The sequence below is a fragment of the Antedon bifida genome, chromosome 4, assembly GCF_963402885.1.
Source record: "Antedon bifida chromosome 4, ecAntBifi1.1, whole genome shotgun sequence".
NCBI lineage: Eukaryota > Metazoa > Echinodermata > Crinoidea > Comatulida > Antedonidae > Antedon > Antedon bifida.
Genome location: NC_136229.1, coordinates 10043369 through 10059993, shown reverse-complemented (window position 1 = coordinate 10059993; position 16625 = coordinate 10043369). Strand labels below are relative to the sequence as shown.

The following is a 16625-nucleotide window of genomic DNA, read 5'->3' as shown; positions in this document are numbered from 1 at the left end:
TCGATCAGACCATTTTTTTCAATTTTACCTTGATCTTTGACATTGCATGATCTTGTGTGGCGCATTCATCGATATCAGATTCATCCTCATCCTATTATCATGAATGTTTTCTTAAAGTTTTGGCTCGATCAGACCATTTTTTTCGATTTTACCCTGATCTTTGACATTGCATGATCTTGTGTGGCGCATTCATCGATATCAGATTCATCCTCATCCTATTATAATGAATGTTTTCTTCAAGTTTCAGCTCGATTGGAACTTGTTGACCTAACATGTTTTTTTGTTATAACAAGACACTTATACCCTGAAAACCGTGCGACCTCTAGTCCCTGAATAAACTGTGGATTTTATATACCAAACAAATGTAATGAGGGGGGTGATTTAGCAAAAAAAACGTCCAATTTAGCCCCCTTCTAGACCTTCGATTATAAACTCACGAACAAGATACGGATGGGAAGTTAGACCAGCCATACAAGATAGAATGATGATGAGTTTGTCAAAATATCGCGTTCGGAACTATTAGTAGGCTTTTTCGCGATTGGCGGAAAGAAAGACAGAAACAAAGCTCCGTTTCGTTATATAATAATAATAATTTCACCTATAAAAAGACAAAATAAACGATTCAACCAAAAATCCATTGAATTTCAGTCCAATTGACTATTTTTTGCCAATGTTTGGTCACAGTATTTTGTGACAGTAAAATGGCATATTTAACAAAAACATAAGAAAAAATATTTTTTTAGGAGGAAAGATATATCTAAACTGTATTTTTAAACATGTATCACACACTACCGTTTCATGAAGATCTCTCTTCAATTATCAGGTGTAAACAATTCCGGTTGTTTGTCTATTGACCACCGCATTGTTTTTCGCCACCGTCCTGTTGCCACCCGGCCAATTACCACCCCTTCTTTTCCACACGGCCTCCTTTTCCACCTTAGGTCTTTTACCATCCAGCATGTTGCCACCCGGTCTTTTACCACCCAGCCTGTTGCCACCCAGCCTTTTGATTTGAAAATGTTGTGGAATTTTATCAGTCAGCAATTGAATAAATATAAGTTAATAAATGTTTCAGACCAAAATGTTTAAAGTTTTAAGGATCCCTTTCAAAAGAAAAATTCAGATAATAAATTTGATAAATCAACATTTGACATGAGTAAACATAATTTGTTAATAGATGGATATGTATAATAAAATTATAGGATTAGTATTATGTAAAATGGTCAAATTCATGGAAATGAAATTCGTCTTAAATTTAATTATTTTTAAAAATGTTGCAAGTGTGTTTTGATCCATCGTACCGTTTCAATCTTGAGTTTTAAAGTCTTAAAGTTGTATTGTACCCCAAAACATGAAAAATAAAGATGAAAAAAAATCAAATTGAATAGACCACTTTGTAGTTATAATAAAGTTATTCACTTTCGCCGAAAAAAAATCCGAAAAAACTATTGATTTCGCTTATAAAAAATAAAAATAAGTTTACCATTTTTTCGAACACATAAGCTCAGAAATTCCTAAATAACGATGGTTAGCTAACAGCTCATAAATATGCATGATATGTTAATGAGTATCCAAACAGGGGAGATCCGATCTGTTCACCACATAAACAAGCATGTGCGACAAACAGAAGAAAGTGCTGGGGTTTCCCTGATCGTATGATGTAAAAAGCTCTGCCGTTAATTTGCTGGTAAGTAGAATTCTATTTTAGATGAATGACACATCCTCCTATAATAGTTATATATCGCAAACTATACGTTTTTGGCGTATAGTTATAGGCTTAGCTATCTAGGCTAGGGCTATAATATAAGCCTACTTCTACTATCTAGTAGGGCCTAGGCCTAGTTAGTACTGTAGTTTACTACTGTGTAGTGTAGCAGCAGCTGTAGGCAGGCAGATAATCGGGTCAGAAAAGTAGACGGGAACCCACTTTGAGGTCTAGCTAGGTCCTATATATCGTACTCACCTAGCTAAGCCATCACTCCACAACTAGCTACAGGAAATAGGCCTACTATGTTGATGTACCATTGATATACATTTGGAGCTCGAATTAATTTTAAAGTCTAAAAAAAGACTAACTGATGACAAAAAACGAACATTTGGAAAATGATCAGCATACAGTACCAAAGAAGTTGACGGTAGAATAGATTGTTGTTGATAGCAACCAAAACGAAAACACTAGTATTAATTAGAATAGGCCTGTTTGAGGGAGGAGATGCACTTTTCAGGGATTCCTTACTGTACATTAGTACCCCAAATTGAAAACTTCAGATTTATGTACAGAAATAATAAATATATGTATGCAATAAATTGTGAAATATTTAACTTTTCTATTTGACATTTGTATTTATACATCATTGTTTTTCAATTTATAGACTTAAGCTAATGAAGACTGGAACAGAGGTTACACCCATACTGCATAAAGGCAACTGGCAGTAGACTCTGTAGTGGAACACAAGATAAATATTGGATGACTATCATAAAGCATTCGGAAAATGTGTTGGTTGTTTTCCAGCTTTTAAAATGTTGTATAGTTTTCATAATTAGAGCAATATAACATTTGTATACAGCATTAAATAAATTAAAAAATACTACTACAGTACATGAGAAAAAATCTCCATAATTTTAATGTGTGAAGATTTACAGTACAGTAAAAAATGAGTTAATTACTAGTATATTTCATTGAATTTCTGCATTATTGTTGACAATTTATTTTCAATTATTAATTGATGTGTTGATTGTGGCATTACAGCAATAGCTTGTCTTCTGTGATTGTTCATCTATTTTAAAGTGTCATAGTAAGAAACGTTCAAATAAATATTGTGAATGTTGCTACCACATTTTGTGTTGATTTCTTCACCATTTTCCACTACTTGCTCATATTGTTTATTCAAGTGTGTTAATACCTATTAAAAGAAAGACATTTTTTATTAAAATATGTACATAAAAAGTTTAATTGTGTGAATGTTGGTTTGAACGTTATTGCTTTGGAAGAATTTTCAACATAACGGTACTAAGTACTGTAAAGTACACATTCCAAAAAATATTTAACTTAGATTATTTGGTCATTTTCTCTAAAATAATTACATTATTGGATGTACAGTATAGGCCTAGTTACAATTTTCACAAATTTATATTAGCATTAAAATCTAATTAATCATGAAGGAAAAACCAAGCACCATAATCTCTCCTGGCCCTGGTGGTGACCTTATTTTTTATTTTTGACAGCCATTCATAAGTTTTCGCTTTTTTAGTTTCGCTGCTCTTATGTATAATTTTTTTTAATCACAAACTCTACATAGAAAAGAAAATTAAATGTTTTAAAATGAATGAAAAGTAATATGAATAATGATAAAGGACTATTATTATAGTATTATACTAAAAATAAGACGAGTTGGTGGTGTCAAAATTCACACTACTAAAACCATGGAGGTATAAAATATTTTATTTTTATACCTCCATGCTAAAACCTTATTCCTTACTCCATGCTCACAGATGAATGTTATAGACCTAATCCTATTTAAAAGCTAGGTTGGCAATAACTATTAATAAGGCTTACAAGTTGTATCTATTAGTATTAGCTAGGCCTGCTACTCACTCAGGGTGAACCCTCACTCAGGCCTACAACTAGGCCTAGTACTACTACTAGACTAGCTACTACTAGGCCTAGCCAATAGATAGGGGATAGTACACTAGATAGCCAGTACAGCTGTAATGGGCTAGCTAGGCTTCCTATACTAACTAACAAGCTGCACCATAGAAACTACAGTTCTTACTTACCAATCTGCTAGGGCCTAGCCATAGTCTTTTCTTCAAGATAGGAGTTGTTTTGTTGTTGTTAAACTACAGAACTTTCGTCTCGCCATATCAGACCTAGAGGTCACATACACGCACAAGAATCATACAATATGCATAATTCATAAGCTAATTCAGGTCAAGGGTTAAATTAAACCGGAAGCCAGCTGGCTGCCTGCCAACCGACTTCCGGTTGACTATTTTTTACTTTAAATTACGATTTTCTCAGGTAAATACATTTTTTTTTCGATCAAATTTTATTTCAAAGTGAATAACTTTTACGTATCATTAAAATGGCCTATTCAACAAATATTTGTTCAGGGGGACAATACATCTTTAAAGGTGAAATTTAGTTAAACTAACACTGTATTTGATAATATTATGAACATTTACAATATTTACTTATACTAATGTTATATTGAAATAAACGATGATATTTCAATTTAGAAACAGTAGGCATAAGTGATATACATAGAAGAACACATGTTTTATTAATTATGCAGTGCATCATGCATATTTTATAAAATATTTCCATACAAAACTTACTTATTATTTAAATGTTTAGTCTAATTTTTATTTTTACAAATTTGACCATTGTAGATACCTACTGAACATTATAGCCTAGAGTATATAAAATATGGCTAGGTCTGTAGAAAAAATAGATAAATGAATATATACGAAAAATAATTGAACGAGTCGTTTTTAATCAACTTTATGCTTTTTTGAATAATAATAATCTGTTATGTATAAATCAATCAGGTTTTCGACCATCATACTCAACATCTACTGCACTTACAAAAGTGACGGAAGACTGGTATAGTGCAATAGACGAGGGTAAGCTGGTCGGAATCTGTTTACTAGATTTTAAAAAGGCCTTTGATACGGTAAACCATAACATACTATTAAGAAAATTGAGACTTTATGGTTTAAGTAAATATGTTTTAAAATGGTTCGAGAGCTATCTGTCTGAGCGAAAGCAATTCACAAATGTAAATAATACATTGTCTGACTATACACACATCCAATGTGGAGTGCCTCAGGGGTCAATCGTGGGCCCACTTGCTTCCTCTTATATATAAATGACCTATCGAAAGTTGCAAACAAATGTAAAATAAGTATGTATGCTGACGATACTATAATTTATTGTTCTTCAAAAAATGAAAATGAAATATACCAAAGTATAAATGAAGAACTTATACAAATTCACGATTGGCTAAAAAATAATAAATTTAGTCTAAATGTCTCTAAATCCGAGTTCATGTTGATCGGATCGACAAACCGATTGGCAACCACCAAAGAAAAAAATTAGATCAGTTAATATAGATAACGATGTTGTACCACGCGTTCGATATTGCAAACATCTCGGTATCATAATAGACGAACATTTATCATGGAAAAATCAGATTGAATACATTCGAGGTAAAGCTCTAAATGGATTGGGTATGCTCAGACGATGTAGCTATTATTTTCCACAAAACATATTAAAACATATATTTTAAGGTTGAATGCGCTCGAGCTGCAAGACATGGTTGTGATGTCCTCTTGATATTTTTGAGTTGTTTAGCTGAATTTATATATTTATACGTCTTTTTATATATTGTGACTGTACCTGTCAGTAATATTGTTTCGTGTAGCTGTTTGATGTAACTTTGATGTCAGTTAGTTGTGCACAAACCAATTTAAATTTCATCTGAATCGAGCCGTTTTTTCTAGGATTGCCATTTTGTTTTGTGACGTGTCAATCCCAGGCGAATTTTCATCCGCCCAGCATCACACACGATGGTGCTAAAATACTCGTCTATCAAGCTTTTCGAAATTGGACACAAGATGGTACGTACCCATATTGCTAGTAATATTTGGAAAACATTTAAAAACCTAGGGATCGAAAAGAGCACAGTAAGGGGATGTAGAGGAGGTTCCGGAAAAATTCGATAGATATCTGTAAAAATTACGCCAAGAATTCCAGTTTTTAATTTCAATTATAAATCGCCACGGAGAAATACCAGCCTAATTAACATAACAACAACGCAAGATGAACAGGTGTATCCAACAACAATGCTTCGTAGCGAAATCCTACGTAACGAATTCAATGATCCATACACACGTGTTGTACATTCCTAGTGTTGCATATAAAGTCAACAACGAAGCACTACCGTCACTTGCAAGTCATGCGAGCAAGGTGAACAAGGAGCGGTGATGCCGACTACAGACAGAAACGACCAACTAGCGGACATACCGATGTCCAAGGACGACAGTGAATCTATCGCATCTGAAGTTGATCCGGAGCTATTTGAGTGCTTTAATAGAAAAGGCGCGCACTTTATTCATCTCAACGTTCGGAGCCTTATTCCAATGCTAGAGGAGATCAAGGAAATCGCAATGAATACGAATCCTGTTGCTATCGCAGTGACTGAAACATGGTTGGACGAATCCGTCACAGATGCAGAAATACAGGTCCCAGGCTATGCTATCGCTCGAAAAGATCGTAGTCGTAATGGAGGTGGTGTCTGTATGTATTTAAACAATAACTCATGTTTTATAATTAGGAATGATTTAATTTATGTTGACTTGGAAGCTTTATGGGTTGAATTTTGTCAACCCAAGTCTAGGCCAATTATTATTGGTTGCTGTTATCGTCCGCCAAGGCAATTAAATTTGATTGACCTTTTCGAAGAAACCGTTAGGAAAATCAGGCCAGACCTGGAATCAATTATCTCGGGAGATTTTAATTATTGTTCTATTAAGAAATGCCCATCCTATAAAAAATATAAAAATGCCCTTAATAGCCTTGGTTACGATAACGTGATCAAAGAGCCTACACGCATAACTGAATCAACTTCCTCTGCACTTTATCATATTTTGTGTAATTCAAAAGAAATGATTACTCAGAGCGGTGTCGTATCGGTTGGTCTGAGTGACCACTGCCTTATTTACTGTACTAGGAAAAAAATGAAACTTAAAAATAACAATCATAATACTGTCAAGATCCGATCCCTTATAAAATATAATATAAACGATTATAAGTCGAAATTAAACGATGTAACTTAGAATGAAATTGAAAGTATTCCTGATGTTAATTTTGCCTGGAATTATTTCAAAGAAACATTGACTAATATTATTGATAACGTTGCCCCTGTCAAAGAAGTAAGAATTAAACACAAAACAGAACCGTGGTTCTCCTCTGACATTCTTGAAAACAAAGAATAGAAATAAACTATTAAATAAATTTAATAAAAATAGGGATCCTCAACTTTATAAACAATATTGCACACTAAGAAATAAGGTCCAACGTGATATAAAAACCGCTAAGTCTAACTTCTATCTTTAAAAAATTAAAGAAAACAAAAATAATCCTAAAAAGCTATGGAAATACCTTAAGGACATTGGCTATAGTACTAAGAGGAAAGAATGTAAAAATTATTTTTTAGATATTGATAGTAACGCATGTTTTGATAATTGTACTATATCTAATTACTTTAATGACTATTTTACAAATATTGCATCGTTAAAGCTTGGTTCCCACTAGAACGTAACGCAAGGACGTAAACGCAACGCAAGCGTTTTAACCAATGACAAGCGAAGTTATAGACAGTTAGCAATCACAAGCGAATAAGCCATCGCTTGTGATTGGTCAATTCACTTGCGTTGCGTTACGTCCTTGCGTTGCGTCGCTAGTGGGAACCACGCTTAAAGCCTATTTTCCACTAGGCGAATTTGTTCGCGCGAATCGAAAGCGTCATGCTCTGCGTATGCGTATTCGAGTTTCTGTCTGTCATACTCCCTTTTCTGCGAAGAATTCACAGAGCTGCTCAAGAATGAGTTGTCAAATCGTCCGGCGGCCCGGATTTCTCAATTTGTTCATATGCAGTAGGCCTATACTATCCGATCCGATTCAAGTGATAGGCCCGATTCAAGTGATAGGCCTATTTTTTGAGTCATAATATGGAGTGTAGCGACATTCTCATGACAATTGAAGATGGTGCTGTGAAAGATCTAGAAGAGACAGAATTAGGCCAAGGCTATTACGAGTGTGATGAGCAGCAGACTAGGCCTAGACCTACCGGCACTGGAGCAACAGAAGCAGGCGTCGTAGTCGTCGGGACAGGACCCCAGCCACAGGAGGCATGCAGTCCACCACCAGCAGAGGAGAAAAGCTTAGGCCTAAGCCTAGGTCTGTTTAACAAAGAACTCTTCATAGAAGAAGTCAGAAAACACAAATGTTTGTGGGATGTTAACTCTGAAAAGTATAAAAACCGTGCAATTAAAGTTAACGCCTGGTAAACAATAGGAGAAATTTTCAATAGAGAAGGTAAAAACAAACTCTAACTAAGTAAGCCTAGGGCCTACTACTAGTATTAGGCTACTAAGACTAGGTTAGACTACTACTTGCTAGGCTAGCTAGGCCTATGCTAGGCCCTAGGGCCGCCTAGGCCCCTATATCTTAGACTTAATATTAAATTAGTAGGCCTAGCCTCTAGTAGGAGGTCTAATCTACTAGCTAGGCCTAGGCTACTCTACCTAGCAGTAGCAAGCCTACTGGCAGGCAGGCCTATTCGAACAGTCCATCTTCAATTTTGGATAAATTACTCGCGTGTAGGCCTAGGCCTACAAAAATTAAAGTTAAAGTATTAATTCGGTATAATTTGTTATATTTTTTTAGTTGAATTCCTTCAGCGACAACTCAAAAACTTGAAAGACACACTAAAGAAGTGCCTAAACAAGAGAAATTCAATGATACAGATACATACAGATGAGATTTCTGCATGAAAAAACATCCAACAAGCCAACTGTCAGCAACTGTCAAGCTACAAGTAGTGGTACTACTACAAGGCATGCTTCTAATGAAGAGAATATTGATCCCTGTGTGTCGACGATTATACCACAAGTACCGATAAAACGGAAAAAGCAACATGACGAACTTGATACAATGATAATAAACCAACTGGAAACGACATCGGAAGCCATTAATTCCTTGATGTCGGGTTCGAATCAACAGGAAGATGAAGTCGCTCTATATTTCAGGAGCCTTATCCCAATTGTTTCAGCATTTGACCGCCGAAGACAACGACTCGCTATGGTTAAAATAAGCCAATTGCTTTTTGATATAGAATTCGAGGAGTAAAACAGACAGATTTAACATAAGAACTGTTAATGTTACCATTTACTAATAACATTTAATGCGTCTTTGCAAATAATTATATATATATATATATAGTATACTGTAATTAAAACAAATAATTATTTGTTTAGTGTTATTTATATAGTGCAAATAAGTATTATACTGCATACGTCTACAAAAACTGTTATTTACATTTTAATTAGGCTAAATCGGATTGGATAGTATATACTGTAATTAAAACAAATAGGCCTAATTATTTGTTTAGTGTTATTTATATAGTGCAAATAAGTATTATACTGTATACGTCTACAAAATTCGGGATTATTTACATTTTAATTAAATCGGATTGATGTAACAGTATTGATTTCCTTCATATTAAATATTTTCATTTACTTGCAAATTAATATCGGTATCTTGCCTCCATTCACCTGACGTTACCCCTGTTGGCCCATCATTGTCAACAAATTGTAATGGGCAATATTTATTACCATTTGATGCATTTTGTTTCATTAGGAAAGTGTGAAGAACGACAATAGACTGCGTTATGAGCACAACCTTCCGTACTTTGGCAATAATTGGCCTCCTCAGAATGCGAAATCTGCTTGCAGCTATGCCAAAGGTGTTTTGGATGACTCTTCGTGCTCTCGACAGCCTATAGTTAAACACTCGTTGATCAGTTTCTAAATGTGAAGAAGGATAGGGTTTCATCATATGCTTCTTTAATCCAAAAGCATCGTCTCCAACAAACACATAGGGCAATGTTTTGTCTGAATTTGGGAGCATCTCTCGAGCTGGAATGTTGAGCAAGTTATTCTCTATAGCATGTCCCAAATAACTACATCCATATACACTACCATCACTCTGACGTCCACTGTCTCCAATGTCTACTAATGTAAAATTATAGTTCGCATCACAAACCGCCATAAGTACAATACTAAATCTTGTAATTAAAATATGATGAGCCTGAATTATTAGGTGCTTGCATCACTACATGCTTCCCGTCTATAGACCAAACACAGTTGGGAAAATTCCATGACTCGAAAAATTCATTAGAAATACCTTTCCACTCTTCCTCTGTTGATGGATGTTTGATGAAGCCTTTCTCTTTTAGGACTGTCCATATAGCACCACACGCCTCATCAATTATTCTTCCAACTATACCGATGGGCTCATACGGTAGCTTGCAGCAATTGTGACTTGTGCATCGCCTGTTACTAAGTATCTTAAGCAAACACTTAATCTCTCACTGGGACCGATGGATTTCCTTAATTTAGCATATTGTTTCGTTATAAATGGTGCAATCAAACTCAAAAGTTCCTCAAACGTTGTTGATGACATTCGAAAGCATCTAAAAAAGTACTCTGCATCATACAGCTTCAATTCTTTAACTAACAGGTGGTATTTTCCTTTTTGTTCTCTTTTACTGTAAATCGGTCTAACCCAAAACCTCTTTCTGTATTTTATTCTTCGTTGTTTCTGTCTTCGAATTAATAAAACAACTCAACAACTTAAATTTGATTAAAAGAAGGTTTCTTAAATTAACAGCCGGCATCGTGTAATGTTAATCACCATAGGCCTACAGTCAAAATCGCAAAGTCATTCGCTCTCGCGTGAAAAATAAGTAAAAGGTAGCGCGAATTTTTTCGCCGCGAAAATATATTATTCGCGCGAACAAATTCGCCTAGTGGAAAATAGGCTTTAAACGTTAAAAGTTAAACGACGATCGTTTGAAAACGATCAAGTTGAAATGATGACAATAGCGAGTACCTTTTCCTGTAAATCGTTAACATTTCAATGTTTACGTAGATGATCGCCGATTATTGTTAACGATAGCGTCGACAGGAAAACAGGCTTAACGTAAACGATCTTCTACGTAAACATTGAAATGGTAACGATTTACAGGAAAGGGTACTCGCTATCGTTATCATTTCAACTTGATCGTTTTTAAACGATCGTCGTTGAACTGTTAACGATCAACGACGATAGCGTCGAATAACGTCGACAGTAAAAAAGGCTTTAAGTTGAACCGAGTTCAACTTTAACGATTTAAGATTTTAACGATTTTCAACGTTAATTTTTACCCCCTTTTCCGGTCAAATCGTTGAATATGTCAACTCAACGCAACTCAACGTAACTTAACGTCGACAGGAAAACGGGCTTTATGTTATTACAAAGTGCGACTCGACAGGTTATACAGTGCGACAGGTAGTGTGGCAAAAATAACATTTCTAAATAACAATACTTACCGGATCAACATTAAAATACAAAATAACTGAGAATAGAGAAACTGTGTATAAGCAAATAAATGATGCCAGTAGATTAGCGTGAATTTTGTTCTTTTTTACTCTCAGGGCTCTACAAAAAAAATGTACAAAAGTGTAAGATTGACTATAAAAAAAAGACATTATATAAATAGTCTATAATTAATTTTTACGTTTTGTTTTAGAATCTTAGTTTGTTTAACTAGTTAATAATTAACTTTATGAGAACAAACAATAGTTTTTGGTTTCAGTAACCCCATGATATATGAAGCTTTTAATTAACTAACCTTATTCCCACGATCATTGAAATGGCTACCAGAAGTACGCTGAGAGACACCGGATATCCTACCAATGATATGTAATTTAATGCCTAGAAAACATAAATAAAATAAAAATTAGCGCTGTTTCATCGCCCCAGAAATATACCTTTCACCATTCGCGTCATGCTATTATTTATACCATATCACTCACAAACATTCCTTATGTGTATATTATGAAATGTGCTTATGTTACTAGACAAAATAATTAGGTACACTACCGAGAATCGACTGTAATAAAACAATCGCTAAAATTCATTACAGATTAAGATTAGATTAAATATCATCAATTCTACGTATTAGTTCTACTTACATAGCAATGATGGCATCTACAAACGTCACCAGACAATAAGATATGTTGGCATTGCACATCGCTTAGTGCGGTCCAGTTTCCGTCCGAATTACAATAATTGTCAGCATTTCCTGAATAAAACATAAATATCATAACACTAACGATGATTCTTTACTTTGTTGTCCTAAATGTTATTGTGAAATTATAATAATAAAGGTATAGGCCTATAAATCGTGATTGTAGATCTTTAAAATAATGATAATATTGGTACACTAGGCCTAACAATAATATTTACATTAAAAAAAAAGGTAGTTAAGTTTTTGAATTTGTGATGAAGACGATGATTATTTATTAGTATTTATTGATTCATTAACATGTTATATCGTGATGAATAACAACATTTCTTACCCCCGTTTAGGTCATACACTATATCGAGTTCAACGGGACACGACGCAGTAGCCATTTGGCCAGCAATGGTTGGAGGCCAGCATATATAGCACTGCAGTGTAGCTGGACAAAATGGCTCCCCTGAATTTCTAAGTTCTGAAAGAGAGAAAAACATGTTTGCACCCACACTTTTAATACATTTCTTGGATATACACTAAACTACGAGTAACAACCGTTAATGCAGTAAAACCTCCAGCTAATGTAGAAACACCAACGGATTATGTAGTCATAATCAACATTAACTAAGGTAGCAAGGTCGACGGTAACGAAAATTTCCCCGCAGATGAGAAGCGGTCCCTTACGAGGTGTGGTTGTTTACGAGAAGCGGTTGTAACACTCCGTCAAATTAACTAAACAAATACACTAGTTCCTAGTAGTAATACACTTACGCATTTCTTCGTGTTCGTATTCTTCACTGCAAGCTAGGTCTAACTTATGATACGATGAGTAATCAGAAATATAATCGGATTGAACCGTGTCGGCGTAGTCAGCTGCCATTTTGTGTCTCTCTAATTTCTACGAATTCTGAAAGTAAACAAACGATGCGAAACTGATGTAATCCATTTAATCGGTGTCACGGCAAGTTTTAAAACATATCGGCAATTAAAAAAAGTCACGGAAATAAAAAAAAACCATATTTGATATTGTTTTCCGTGACACTTACAGGCCACCATAGTTTGAGGATACGTTTACATTCAACTAGGCCTAATGTTACCATGTTTTAATTATGATTAAGATTGCTGCTTTTGCTGATGTCGTTGCTGTTGTTACTTCAGCCAAAGGAGGTTATAGTCGATCGCGTGTGTTGGCAAAAATAGAATGTTGCCAAGTAATAGTACTTGCTTTGATTTTGCTTTGATAGATTTTGCAAAGTATGTACTTGCTTTGTGTGTTTTACCCAAGTAGTAAAATAGAATGTTGCCAAGTATATAACAAGTACTATTATAGTACTTGCAGTGTATGTTTGTTTGATAGATAGCGCCTAAAGTTTTCAAGTTTTATCATTCTGAATTTTCGGTGTAAACAAGTATATTCTTACAGAACATGGCTATTGAAATTTAAGAAAATCGGTTCATTAATAACTTCACATATAAACAAAAAAGAACAATTTGTATTGAAATAGTTATTTATTAGTGTTAGGAGACAATTTTTTTTTTAAAGCCGGATATCTGGTACTCTAAACAATCTTAACGTAACAAGTAAACTGAAATTGCATTTTCTCGAGAACTACTTGCCCACAAATTTTGTACAAGAGGCAAAAGTTATTATTTATAACATGTAACATGTAATTTTAAAAACATTTGATTTAATGTGCAGGTTTTTTTTTATACGAGTAGTTTTGAAAAACCCATTAAATTTTTTTTAAAGACATTGGAACCGTATACGAATAAAAAAAAATAAGAAGAAAGGAGGCATCACAGGCACAGAATAAATTCTAAACGGTGATATACTGAAATTTAATTAATTAATTTGAAACGAAACAGATGAAGAAATCTGTAGGAATGAGAAAAAGTCTCCCCAACTGAGATTCGAACTCGGAATATTCTGCTTGATATGCAGATGTCCTAACCATTAGGTATTGTTCAAATCCTATTGGATAGCGACTCTTTAACACTCTAGGCGTGGTGTACGGCGGAACAGAACTGGGCCACTTTTTACTCGGGGTACCCGAGCCTAGGACTCTCTCATCTTCTCCTCTTCCATTTCCTCCATCTGGACACTATTGGGTAAAAAGTGCGATTTATAAAGTACTACTCCTCTCTTATTCGTTGTAGTAATGAGCTGGGATTTGGCATGAATATACTACAGGGACATGTCCTCAAAGCTATAGAGCCGGATTTGTAAATTTCAAACCGGATGCAACCATATCACGTCTCGAAGATGGTACCGTATATCCGTATTTGGTAGCGTACGAGTACTGTAGATATAAATGGGATGTTAAACTGTCCAATTAGCTTATTTAAATTACCATATGTTATTTTGTAAGTCAACGTTAAACTTAATTATTTTGGTACTATAAAATACAAAAAACGCAATCTCAGTATACATACAATTTTTAAAAATAATTCAAAGTCAAAAATATACAAAACAAAACTGAAACATTTGGAATGCTCTCAGTAAGAGTTTAAGATAATCAACCATGGTCATTAATTGGAAGTGAGGGTCTCTTTCAAGTACAGTTGTAACGGTGTCACAGTTATTGCAATTATTACTTTTTAGTTGTTTGTTATTTACGATATTGCTTATCAATAAAATAAGCAACATACACCTAAATTAAAAATAGAAAATTAAATATAAATAAAAAAACAAAACAAATCGATTACAATGTATAGCATACAATTGATTATTTTTACTTACATGAACTTTTGAAATATGATTTTATCAGTCACAAATGCAGTGATGTAGATATCAGGCAATAGTCAACTTGAAACAAATATGTTATTTGAATTCCTTAAAAGTTATATCTGTAGTTTAAGAGTATACTTTTTAGACTACAGAGATTGAAACATAAAACGTTAAATCGTTTCTTCACTGCCTTCGAACGATATGTTTTTGAAGTTAAGTAACTTTTATGAAAAGTTCAATTCTAGACAGTTTTGTTTGGTGCTAAACAAAGTCTTTACAATACTGAATACTCGCGTGTTCACACAGTACATGAATAGTAGACTTACAGTACGTAACGTACAATTTAACAAAGATGTTATAAGAGTACTAGTTGTTTAACGCCAATATAATCTGTTCAGAGTGAGAGTAATGTCATGCATCAGCCAATCATATTGTTTTTGAGTTTTCAGGATGCACTCGGTCGAATTGTACATTAATTGTTTAAACCAAAATAAAAACTCGCACATGCGCATTCTTTATAACATATCTAATTAACACATTTCGTTTTGGTGCCATTTCGTTTGATGCATTTTGTTTTTAATCTCTCGTTTTTGCATAAGCTAATAGTTGGAACATATATTGCTACCAAAAAAAAAAAATTATCCCATACGTTCGAATTACTAAGATGCCGTATGATGCTGTTTGTATCATTCGTTAAATATTTGAAAATTCTCACTGTATTTGTTGTCGTAAGCATGCTTCTTGTATTTCTTTATATTGTAATTGTCCATGTCTGAGCTAAATGTCTAGTCCATAACGTTATGTCACTGTTTTTGAAAAATTGAATGCAACATTACAAGCGCAAATCCTTCTTTCTTTTTGTTTCCGTTTCATCATTGCACATTTTTATATATATTTTTTACCATATTTAATGAGGGTGATCCCTCAGAGGTTTACAAGACAAACATATACACAAGATGCTCTACATAAACAAAGTCTTATTACAAGTCTTTGGTAGTGGAGTTTGTCCTTATCCTAATCCTGACATGTGACGGGACTTGAACCCATGACCCTTGGTAGCCAAGCATCATAACCACCAAGCCACAACTCCACAACTCCATTTGAATACAAACATAATAAGAAAACTATAAGAGAAATTCGCAATGGAAAGTCGTATTTGAAAATAGGTGTTGTGAAGTTAGAGATTTTGAAAGTACACACGAATTAAAAATTAATTAGTATTGTTCGAAATCAAGATACAAACATAATTAGTGTTGGCTGTTTTTCAACTTAATATTAGTAAAATTATAAATATTTAAGCACATAATGTTTCATACGTATAATGGTTGAGCTCATTTCCAGACAAAAATCGAAACGCCGGCTGGTGGACTAAAATAAGACAATAACTATAACAGACTGTGGCCAATTCTAATAAATAATACAAACAACGTAATGGTTTTCTATTATGGGTATTGAATGTATCAGTTATCCCAGGCCAAACTTCTGTTTAACCTAATATTCCCCTATAACTATGGCATGTCCTTCATGAACACAGGAATACTGTAAGGAATAGAAAAATAATAAAAATATGTAAACAGCCGACTATAAAATAATGTCATCACATTATTGTTTCAAATTAATTAATACATTTTTAGTATATCATCGGGTGGTTTGGAATTTGTTCTGTACCTGTGGTGTTTTATAAAAGTATCTCTTCGAAGATCCCGTGATCTTCGTGAATAAAATACTGAAAGGCGAGGGCGTATCAATTTGATCCCTGGTGCGCGTACGTACAATTGAGTGCTTTTCCTACGTGCCACGCCGAGAGTGTTAACCAGTCGCTATCCCATCAGGTTTGAACAATACCACGAAAGCCCCAGTTGTCTAATGGTTAGGACATATGCATCAAGCATAGGTTCGGGGTTGGAATCTCGGTTGGGGAGACTTTTTCTCATTCTCGATACACGGAGGTAGGTACATATTAATCGGTATAGGTATGATAGTCCGGTGGCAGGAGGTGGGGGTGGGGTACCACAATCCGAAAGAAGACAAATTGCCATCCAACTTTTCCG

The 16625-nt window shown here is 34.4% G+C and overlaps 1 protein-coding gene and 1 long non-coding RNA gene across 8 annotated transcripts in view; both read right to left on the bottom strand.

Moving 5' to 3' along the window:
• The window catches only part of LOC144840072 (corticotropin-releasing factor receptor 1-like), a 347896-nt gene that overhangs the window by 268394 nt on the left and 62877 nt on the right, over positions 1 to 16625 (bottom strand). Inside the window, exon 16 of one of the 7 annotated variants that reach the window (XR_013611830.1) lies at positions 10574 to 10607. The exons of the other annotated variants lie outside the window; for them this stretch is intronic. The gene's annotated coding sequence lies outside the window, so the exon portion shown is untranslated. Of the gene's footprint in view, positions 1 to 10573; positions 10608 to 16625 lie in introns of those variants that run through there. 7 annotated transcript variants of the gene reach the window in all.
• LOC144840482 (uncharacterized) lies at positions 2621 to 3853 on the bottom strand. Its single transcript, XR_013611926.1, has 3 exons — positions 3778 to 3853; positions 3177 to 3291; positions 2621 to 2903 (listed from the first exon to the last, which is right to left on the bottom strand). It is a non-coding gene; the product is annotated as an uncharacterized LOC144840482 (long non-coding RNA).